Genomic DNA, 12,099 nt, shown 5'->3' on the forward strand with positions numbered 1-12,099 from the left:
CCCTGGCATTTGATTTGGGACCATGTGACTAGTTCAGGCTAATGAATTAAGAGTAGAAGCAAAATATTTTATTTCCAGACCAAGGCAGTTAAAAGTCAAATTCTTCCTCTCACTCTCTCTCTTTCCCTGCCACAAGTTGAGATGGTGGCAGCATAAGATGGAAGAAGTCTGGTTCCTTGAGTGACTACAGAAAGGACAACCTATGACAACTCACATCAGACCTTATGTGGATAAAATATAGCCTTTCGTTGTGTTAAGCTACTCATATTTCATGGTATCTTAAGGTAGCTAGCATTAATTTCCTTACTCTCTGAGTATAGTTACTCATTTAATTAAAAAGTTTAGAGATAGATAAAGCCTTAGACATTACCAGACTAGAATTTTCATTTCATTTATAAGATGTTTTGTCAACTATGTGTTTCGGCTTCATCCTTAGGCTGGCATCCCTCATGTTAGCAAAGTAGCTATAAGCAGTTCCAGGCCTCATATCTGCACATCTTATCATCCAGAGCAAGAGAAAGAGACTTCTTTTTCCTCAACCTAACATTCTATCCAATCAAAGAATATCTATTCTCTGATTGAGCTATCCATGAACCAAGAACTGTGACATAGTTAAATTATGCCAACTAGCTTCAACAAATCAGGGCTAAAGCCTAAAGAAGATGATGAATCAAGCCCTCCCAACCTCATAGCTGGTACAAGTCAAGGGGAACTTGGAATGGATCTTGCAGAGAAACAGCAATGAAATATACTAAAGAGGTCTTGAATATCCTTAGATCATTTTACCTTATCTTATTGAAAATGTTCATAATGATTTAATAGCTTATTTAGTGGATTCATAAAGCTTGTAAAGAAAGTCATTATGTTTGACAATACAATAAAGTTTCAAAATAATGAATAATGGTTCAAGTCTAACAACATAAATATTTCTTAAATAGAAATTTTAAAACTAATATGTAAGATATCAGTAAGAACCTGGACTTGGATTTTTAAAAATTATACAAATACAGGTCCAGTAGGTAAAGATTAGTAGTACCTCCTGTAAAAGATTAGGGGTTTATAGTTTAACAGGAAACACAATCAGTCAGCAATGTGATGAGACCATCCAATAAGGCCAATGTTAAATTGCACAAACGGACATAGAAAATCTCCAATGATACAGTGAAAAATCTCATGATATTCTATATAAATGAGACCACCCTTAGAATCTATGTAAAATTCTGGAATCACAATTTAAGAGGAATATTGAAAAATCAGGAACATCTGAAGAAGAATGAACAAATTAATGAACTTGAAGCTGTATCAGTTTTGGAGCAGTTGAAGGAAATGTGGAGGATGCTTAGCCATGAAAAGAGGGGCTTAAGAAGAATTTGTTAACTGTCTTCAGACTTCTGAAATGCTGTATATTCATGCACATACAACTTGTTTGGAGGGAATCACTAGGACAAAAGAACTGAAACACAAAAAAACAGATTTCAACACTATACAGAGAAGGCTTTTGTAACAGTTATAGATATGCATGAATGAAAGAGGATGCCTCAGGGCAGAAAGCTTTCTCATCACCAGGGTGAGTTCAAGAAGAAGTAAGACTACCTTGTCAGATGTGATATGGAGAGGATACAAGCCTGCAGTGATACTTGAACAAGATAATTTTTATAATCCCTTTAATGTCAGTGTTTCTGGGATAATATGAAATAAGCTAGATTTCACTACTATGTAGAAGTAGTCTATTTTAAAGCTTAATTCCCTAAAGATGCTGCAATTCCACCATATAGCTTCAGAGAAACAGAAAGAAAATGTCAACTTTAAACAATCTCTACTTTTCTAGCTCAGGTTTCATAAATTTTACGATTTCTAAGGACACAGAGAACATGTCATATTTCCATTAAGAAACAATTTCATGTAAGTTAATATCGACCCATGAAATGTCACTCTCTGTTCGTTAACTGCAATGACAACAATGGCTAAAACAGACTGCTTTTAAAGAACTCTATCCATATCATTGGTTTAAGAATAGAGTGTCTCCAAAGGCATTCACTCAGGGAATAACAACTCAGAGAGATAAAACCAAGCCAAGAGAACAGTGGATAATTTCTATTAGCAGTGCATTCACCTTGAGAAATCACCAGCCTCTCTTTGACTTTTCTAACTATGACCAATTAATTTGCAATGAATTTTCTACAGCTCTTCTCCTTTACCCTAAAAAAAAAAAACAAAAACAAAAAACATAATATCAATTTGTGGCATTTTATTTCCTTTTGTCTGGGATGAAGCCACCAAACACTGAAGGTTAGAGTCTTACATAAATTTAGATAGCAGGACTAAATGAAAATGAAGCTCTTATTAATGGAAAATAATCTCATTGGAATAAACAGACAAAAACTAATTTATAATACAGATTCCCTACACCAAGCAGTATCTACTGAAAGCCCTTTATCTAAAGTATCGACAAACTACTCACACCTTTTAAAGAGATCTTAAAAATACACCAAAGGTATTCTGGAGAAAGTTTAGGTCTACAAATGTGAAAGAATTTCCCATAAAACTACATAATCTGCCTACAACCAAGCTTTTTCAAAGTTACATTGTTTTCATAAAGTTAAAACTGCCTCTTCCTGTGCTTCTGCGTGATGCCTAAGAGGCATTACTCTTTGGAAGCTTTCTAACGGCCTATGTGAAATAAACTGGTAGACTCCGTCACTCTAAACAACCTTACTAATTTTTGAAGGAAACTTTAAAGACTTTGCATTTTACAAAAAGTGAATTATTTAAGGTCATTTATTACACGTTCTCTCTGCTTTTAGCAGGGCTGATCTAAGAAGCAAAGAGAAGAAAAACTGCCCCCTTAAACTCACATGAGCTATTTTGCAGGGAATAGTTCCTTTTTCAAGAACAATTTACTAGAAATTTTTATTATCCCTTTTATGAAATTAGGGGAAATATTTAAGAGCTACGCCTTGAAAAGCACAAATAAGTGTTAAATTTGGCTTTCAAAGCATTGACATATATTTGGAATTAAACTACTAAATACATTAGATTACTTCCCAAATTGATAAAAATGAATGCTGATTCTATTTTTTAAATCAACCCAAACTTTTGATGAATTACATTGTTAAATAGTTGTGTTTAGACATTTTTCAACTAGTATTTTTACAAAAAGCAGAAAAAAACTCATACATTTTACAACCTAGTAACATGGACATTTCTAAATTTCATGTTCATTTAGCTAATATCTAAAGGATTTTTTTAATTTGTAATATTATTCATCAATGAAACAAGAAAAAACCTTTCTATTTATAGTACTCAAGGCCCAGTTCCAGAACATGAGTTTTAGTCCCTTATCATTAATTTGAGTCTGGGGTAGATGGGTGAGGAACTTAGTGTCTCAGAGCCAATTCAGCTGTGTAAAGGAAGGAAGTGGGCTCATGCTAGGTAGGACCTATCCAAACCTGGGGGCTCTTGCCCTGGCTAATGAGAAAAATACTACCTGAATCAAGCATATTGTTTCTATATAGGAATTAAGAAATTTTCCCAAAGAAGCCACAACTTAGATTTTTGTGTAAAATTTCTCAATTTTGCAATGTTAGAATTGACATCAAGATTTTCAAAACACTATGCAGAACAATGTTATGAGAACTAAGCAAAACACACATGCAGATGAGGGAAACTTCACTTCAGTCTACAAGAGAATGTTTCGCACCTATGGTCTAGAGAATGCACAAGTCATCAAGAAAAGGGACTCATAATTCTTATTTTCAGACTCCCGCTTCACATTCTTCCCTCTTTTCACATGTTTATTTTCCAAATACTACCTCTTTTTCCTTCCTTCCCAAGCCACCCCAGCATGTCCTTCCTTGAGGAGAAACAACTAAAATTTCAGGAACATAGAAAGAAGTATATTAGAAAACCAAATCTGAGCTATTTAAATAGGCACTAGAGTCCACTGTGATTCATTTTCTAAGAGTAACTCATAGCTCTCTCCAGGTGTTCCTACCTGGGCTTAGAATTAACCTTAATTGTGTGGCACAATCTTCAATTGTAAAACACAAAACACTAGAAAAACTTTCAGTATGAATAAAATCATTTAGTAGAACTTGACTTTCATATTGATGTATGAATCTTCTATACTCCATACTTATAATTAAAAATGATAATAGAGAGATATTAGGTATTAGAAGTTGTAAGTTTGGCAAGACCAAAAAGATTGATCCAGTCTAGTAAGGATGTGTTCACCTTGGTTTCCAACTCAGTGTGCAAACAAACATCATAAAACATAGGAAAACAAGGAACAACTTCCCAGTACCTCTCTAATTACTTAGGAAGACATACCTGAAGGTTTAGTGGTGAAAGAAACCCCCAAAAGAGTAAGAACTGAGAGTAAAAGGTCAAGGCCCCAAGCTTGTTGTCTTTTCTTCATTTAGCCAGAAAAGGCCTCGATTATAATGCTTGCTAAGCCAGTTACTTTCTTCCCTGTCTAATATAAGAGTTACAGTATAGGAATTACAGTCCTAATTTTAATATATCACATATGGAGACAGAAGAGTTGCATAAAGGAGAATTAACATTATTTTTTAAGGTTGAAAATTAAAGAAATACACAGCAGGGACTAAAGGAGTTTAGAAAAAGAAAGAATTTTATTAGAGTGAACAAAGAAAACCTTGTATATGAGAGAAAACTCAAACTAGAACGTGAGGAAAAGTACTCTTGTTACACAACTAAAAGAGCACAATTCATTGCAGATTCAGAAAATTAATGAATTCACTGTTTGGTTGAGAGAACTATTTTATAGGGTTGGAGGGATTTGTGAAGGGACACAATAAATGTTGAGGCTGACGTGATAGACCAGGATCAGTATATGAGTTGTAAATGCCAAATTTCAGGCTAAGAAGTTCAAACTTTTTTAGGCATTAGGTTTGGCCACCAGTACTTTCTGTGAGGAACTGGAACAGCTACAACTAAATTTGAATTTTCAGAAAATACATGGTGAGTCACTTTAGAGACAGAATTTGAAACTTCTTTCCAACCTGGTTTGGCAAAAGCACAAATCAGTCAACCATTAATGCAGACTTAAGGTCCATCGGCTCAGGCTAGCCCACCCAAAAGACCATACTGAATTACCATTGCTCATTGGTGCATCTGTGCCTTTTGAATCGTTCTTTTAAAAAATTGTGTATTTTCAACTGCAAATTGCTCTAAGGCAGCATAAAAGATACCTTTTATAAGAAAAATAATTTTGTATATTTACATACACAATCCACTCAGCATTTTTAAAATGTTATTGAAATATAGTCCATGTACAGTATTATATTAGTTTCAGGTTATTACATAGAGATTTAACATTTGCCTACATTATGAAATGATCACCACAATAAGTCTAGAAACCAACTATCCCTATAAAAATGTATTACAATATTATTGACCACATTCTTTATGCTGTGTATTATACCCCCATGGCTTATTTATTTTATAACTGGAAATTTGTACCTCTTAATCCCCTTCACCTATCTTGCCACTCCATCCCTCTCCCCTCTAGCAATCACAACAATCTCAGTATCTATGAGTCTATTTTCATTTCGGTTTGTTTGTTTATTTGTTTTGTTAGATTCCACATGTAAGTGAGATCATATGGTATTTGCCATTCTCTGACATTTCACTTAGCATAACACTCTCTAGATCCATTCATATTGTTGGAAGTGACAAAATTTCATTTCTTATGGCTGAATAATATCTATATCTATATATCACAACTTCTTTATCCATTCATCTATCAATGAACACTTAGGTTGCTTCCATGTACTGACTATTGTAAATAAGGCTATAATAAACATTGGTGTGCATATACCTTTTCTGATTAGTGTTTTTGTTTTCTTATGGTGAATACCCAGAAGAGAAATTGCTGGATCACATGGCAGTTCTATTTTTAATTTTTTGAGGAATCTCCATACTGTTTTCCACAGTGGCTGCACCAATTTACATTCCAACCAACAGTGCACAAGGATTCCCTTTTCTCCACATCCTTGACAACGCTTGTTATTTGATATCTTTTTGATTCTGACATGTGTGAGGCGGTATCTCATTGTGCTTTTAATTTGCATTTCCCTGATGATTAGTGATGTTGAGGACTTTTTCGTGTGCCTGTTGGTCACCTATATTTCTTCTTTGGAAAAATTTCTACTCAGGTCCTCTGCCCATTTTTAAATCAAGTTGTTTGGTTTTTTTTGATGTTGAGCTCTATGTGTTCTGTGTATATTTTGGATATTAACTGCTATTGGATATATTATTTGCAAATATCTTCCTCCATTCAATAGTCTGCCTTTTCATTTTGCTGATAGTTTCCTTTGCTGTGAAAATATTTTTACTTTGATGTTGTCCCATTTGTTTATTATTGGTTTTGTTTCCCTTGACTGAGGAGACACATCCAAAAAATGTTGCTAAGACCAATATTAAAGATGTACTGCCTATCTATCCTTCTAGGAGTTTTATGGTGTCAGCTCTTACATTTGTCTTTACTCCATTTTTTTCTTTTCTTTTTTTTAAATTGGGGTATAGTTGTTTTACAATGTTGTGTTACTTTCTACTGTACAACGAAGTGAAGTACAGTTCCCTGTGCTACACAGCAGGTTCTCATTAGCTATCTATTTTATATATATTAGTTAGTGTACATATGTCAATCCCCGTTCCCAATTCATCCTACCCCCCTTCCCCCCTTGGTGTCCATACATTTCTTCTCTACATCTGTGTCTCTATTTCTGCCTTGAAAACCCATTCATCTGTACCATTTTTCTATATTCCACATATATGCGTTAATATATGATACTTGTTTTTCTCTTTCTGACTTACTTCACTCTGTATGACAGCCTCTATGTACATCCACATCTTTACAGATGACCCAATTTCATTCCTTTTTATGGCTGGTAATATTCCATTGTATATATGTACCACATCTTCTTTATCCACTCATCTGTCAATGGACATTTAGGTTGCATCCATGACCTGGCTATTGTAAATAGTGCTGCAATGAACATTGGGGAGCATGTGTCTTTTTGAATTATGGTTTTCTCTGGGTATATGCCCACTAGTGACATTATTGGGACATATGGTAATTCTATTTTTAGTTTTTTAAGGAACCTCCATACTGTTCTCCATAGTGGCTGTATCAATTTACATTCCCACCAACAGTGTAGGAGGGTTCCCTTTTCCCTACACCCTTTCCAGCATTTATTGTTTGTCAATTTTTTCATGATGGCCATTCCGACTGGTGTGAGGTGACACCTCATTGTAGTTTCGATTTGCATTTCTCTAATTATTAGTGATGTTGAGCAGCTTTTCATGTGCCTCTTGGCCATCTGTAGGTCTTCTTTGGAGAAATGTCTATTTAGGTCTTCTGCCCATTTTTGGATTGGGTTGGTTTTTTTTTTTTTTGATATTGAGCTGCATGAGCTGTTTATATATTTTGGAGATTAATCCTTTGTCTGTTGATTCATTTGCAATTATTTTCTCCCATTCTGAGGGTTGTCTTTTCATCTTGTTTATGGTTTCCTTTGCTCTGCAGAAGCTTTTAAGTTTCATTAGATTCCATTAGTTTATTTCTGTTTTTATTTCCATTACTCTAGAAGATGGGTCAAAAAAGATCTTGCTGTGATTTATGTCAAAGTGTGTTCTTCCTATGTTTTCCTCTAAGAGTTTTATAGTGTCCTGTCTTACATTTAGGTCTTTAATCCATTTTGACTTTATTTTTGTGAATGGTGTTAGGGAGTGTTCTAATTTCATTCCTTTACATGTAACTGTCCAGTTTTCCCAACACCACTTATTGAAGAGGTTGTTTTTTCTCCACTGTATATTCTTGCCTCATTTGTCACAGATTAGTTCACCATAGGTGCATGGGTTTATATCTGGGCTTTCTATCCTGTTCCCCTGTTCCATTTATATATGTTTCTGTTTTTGTGCCAGTACCATACTGTCTTGATTACTGTAGCTTTGTAGTATAGTCTGAAGTCAGGGAGCCTGATTCCTCCAGCTCCATTTTTTTTTTGTTTTTCTTTTTCCTCAAGAGTGCTTTGGCTATTCAGGATCTTTTGTGGCTCCCTACAAATTTTAAGATTTTTTGTTCCATCAAAATGCCATTGGTAATTTGATAGGAATTGCATTGAACCTGTAGATTGCTTTGGGTAGTATAGTTATTTTCACAATATTGATTCTTCCAATCCAAGAATGTGGTATATCTCTCCATCTGTTTGTGTCATCTTTGATTTCTTTCATCAGTTTCTTATAGTTTTCTGAGTACAGGTCTTTGGCCTCCTTAGGTAGATTTATTCCTAGGTATTTTGTTCTTTTTGTTGCAATGGTGAATGGGATTGTTTCCCTAATTTTGCTTTCTGATCTTTCATTGTTAGTGTATAGGAGTGCAAGAGATTTCTGTGCATTAATTTTGTATCCTGCAACTTTACCAAATTCATTGATTAGCTCTGGTAGTTTTCTGATGGCATCTTTAGGATTTTCTATGTATAGTATCATGTCATCTGCAAACAGTGACACTTTTACTTCTTCTTTTCCAATTTGTATTCCTTTATTTCTTTTTCTTCTCTGATTGCTATGGCTAGAACTTCCAAAACTATGTTGAATAATAATGGCAAGAGTGGACATCCTTGTCTTGTTCCTGATCTGAGAGGAAATGCTTTCAGTTTTTCACCATTGAGAATGATGTTTGCTGTAGGTTTGTCCTATATGGCCTTTATTATGTTGAGGTAGGTTCCCTCTATGCCACTTACTGGAGAGTTTTTATCATAAATAGGTGTTGAAATATATCAAAAGCTTTTTCTTCATCTATTGAGATGATATGGGCTTTATTTTTTAATTTGTTAATATGGTGTATCACATTGATTGATTTGCATATATTGAAGAATCCTTCCATCCCTGGGATAAATCCCACTTGATCACGGTGTATGATCCTTTTCATGTGTTGTTGGATTCTGTTTGCTAGTATTTTGTTGAGGATTTTTGCATCTATATTCATCAATGATATTGGTCTGTAATTTTCTTTTTTTGTGATATCTTTGGTTTTCGTATCTGGGTGATTTTGGCCTCATAGAATGGGTTTGGGAGTGTTCCTTCCTCTGCAATTTTTAGGAAGAGTTTGAAAAGAAGAGGTGTTAGCTCTTGTCTAAATGTTTGATAGAATTCTCCTGTGAAGCCATCTGGTCTGGATTTTTAATCACAGTTTCAATTTCATTACTTGTGATTGGTCTGTTCATATTCTTCCTGGTTCAGTCTTGGAAAGTTATACCTTTCCAAGAATTTGTCATTTCTTCCAGGTTGTCCATTTTATTGGCATATGGTTATTTTTAGTAGTCTCTTATGATCCTTTGTATTTCTGTGGTGTCTGTTGTAACTTCTCCTTTTTCATTTATAATTTTATTGATTTGAGTCCTCTCCCTCTTTTTCTTGATGAGTTTCGCTAAAGGTTTATCAATTTTGTTTATCTTCTCAAAGAACCAGCTTTTAGTTTTATTGACCTTTGCTATTGTTTTCTTTGTTTCTATTTCATTTATTTCTGCTCTGATCTTTATGATTTCTTTCCTTCTGGTAACTTTGGGCTTTTTTGTTCTTCTTTCTGTAGTTACTTTAGGTGTAAGGTTAGGTTGTTTATTTGAGATTTTTCTTGTTTCTTGAGGTAGGATTGTATCACTATAAACTTCTCTCTTAGAACTGCTTTTGTTGTGTCTCAAAGGTCATGGATTGATGTGTTTTCATTGTCATTTGTCTCTAGGTATTCCTTTATTTCCTCTTTGATTTCTTCAGTAATCTCTTCATTATTTAGTAGTGTACTGTTCAGCCTCCAAGTGTTTGTGTTTTTTACAGTTTTTTTCCTGTAATTGATTTCTAATCTCATAGCGTTGTGGCGGGAAAAGATTCTTGATGTGATTTCAATTTTCTTAAATTTTCTGAGGCTTGATTTGTGACCCAAGATGTGATCTATCCTGGAGAATGTTCCATGTACACTTGAGAAGAAAGTGTAACCTGCTGTTTTCGGACGGAATGTCCTATAAATATCAACTAAATCTATCTGGTCTATTGTGTCATTTAAAGCTTGTGTTTCCTTATTAATTTTCTGTCTGGATGATCTGTCCATTTGGGTAAGTGCAGTGTTAAAGTCCCTCACTATTATTATGTTACTGTTGATTTCCCCTTTTAAGGCTCTTAGCATTTGCCTTATGTATTGAGGTGCTCCTACGTTGGGTGCATAAACACTTATAATTGTTATGTTTTCTTCTTGGATTGATCCCTTGATCATTTTGTAGTGTCCTTCCTTATCTCTTGTAACAGTCTTTATTTTACAGTCTATTTTATCTGATATGAGTATAGCTACTCCAGCTTTCTTTTGATTTCCATTTGCATGGAATATCTTTTTCCATCCCCCCATTTTCAGTCTGTATGTGTCCCTAGGTCTGAACTTGTTCTCTTGTAGACAGCATATGTAAGGGTCTTGCTTTTGTATCCATTCAGCCAGCCTGTGTCTTTTGGTTGTAGCATTTAATCCATCCACATTTAGGGGAAGCATCAATGTGTATGTTCCTATTACCATTTTTTAAATTGTTTTGGGTTTGTTTTTGTAGGTCTTTTTCTTCTTTTGTATTTCCCATTTAAAGAAGTTCCTCTAGCATTTGTTGTAGAGCTGGTTTGGTGTTGCTGAATTCTCCTAGCTTTGGCTTGTCTGTAAAGCTTTTGATTTCTCCATCGAATCTGAATGAGATCCTTGCTGGGTAAAGTAATCTTGGTTGTAGGATTTTTCCTTTCATCACTTTAAATATATCCTGCCACTCCTTTCTGGCCTGCAGAGTTTCTTCTGAAAGATCAGCTGATAACCTTATGGGGATTACCTTGTATGTTATTTGTTGCTTTTCCCTTGCTGCTTTTAGTATTTTTTCTTTGTATTTAATTTTTGATAGTTTGATTAATATGTGTCTTGGCATTTTTCTCTTTGGGTTTATTCTGTATGGGACTCTCAGCACTTCCTGGACTTGACTGACTATTTCCTTTCCCATGTTAAGGAAGTTTTCTACTGTAGTCTCTTCAAATGTTTTCTCAGACCCTTTATTTTTCTCTTCTTCTTCTGGGGCCCCTATAATTCGAATGTTGGTGCACTTAATGTTGTCCCAGCGGTCTCTGAGACTGTCCTCAATTCTTTTCATTCTTTTTTCTTTATTCTGCTCCGTGGCAGTTTTTTTCCACCATTCTATCTTCCAGGTCACTTATCTGTTCTTCTGACTCATTTATTCTGCTACTGATTCCTTCAAGAGAATTTTTTATTTCACTTATTGTGTTGTTCATTACTGTTTGTTTGTTCTTTAGTTCTTCTAGGTCCTTGTTAAACGTTTCTTGTATTTTCGCTATTCTATTTCTGAGATTTTGGACCATCTTTAGTATCATTATTCTGAAATCTTTTTCAGGTAGACTGCCTATTTCCTCTTCATTCGTTTGGTCTTGTGTGCTTTTACCTTACTCCTTCACCTGCAGCAGATTTCTCTGTCTTCTGATTTTGTTTAACTTACTGTGTTTAGGGTCTCCTTTCCATAGGCTGCAGGGTCGTAGTTCCTCTTATTTCTGGTGTCAGCCCACAGTGGGTGAGATTGGTTCAGTGGCTTGTGTAGGCTTTCTGGTAGGGGGGACTGCTGCCTGCTTTCTGGTGGGTGGAGCTGGATCTTGTCCCTCTTATGGGCAGGGACACATCCAGTGGTGTGTTTTGTGGTGTCTGTGAGCTTAGTATGACTTTAGGCAGTCTGTCTGCTAATGGGTGGGGTTGTGTTCTTGTCTAGCTAATTGTTTGGCATGAGGCATCTAGCACTGGAGCTTGCTGGCCGTTGGGTGGAGCCAGATCTTGGTGTTGAGAGGGAGATTTCTGGGAGAGCTCTTGCCAATTAATATTCCCTGGGGCTGGGAGTTCTCTGGCAGTCCAACGTCCTGGACTTGGCTCTCCCACCTCACAGGCTCAGGCCTGATCCCTGTCTGGAGCACCAAGACCCTGCAAGCCACAGGGTGTGGAAGAAAAGGAAAAAAAACAAAGAAAAGAAAAACAGACACACACAGAGAAACATGCACACA

The sequence above is a fragment of the Balaenoptera ricei genome, chromosome 4 (genome assembly GCF_028023285.1).
Source record: "Balaenoptera ricei isolate mBalRic1 chromosome 4, mBalRic1.hap2, whole genome shotgun sequence".
In the NCBI taxonomy this organism is placed as follows: Eukaryota; Metazoa; Chordata; class Mammalia; order Artiodactyla; family Balaenopteridae; genus Balaenoptera; species Balaenoptera ricei.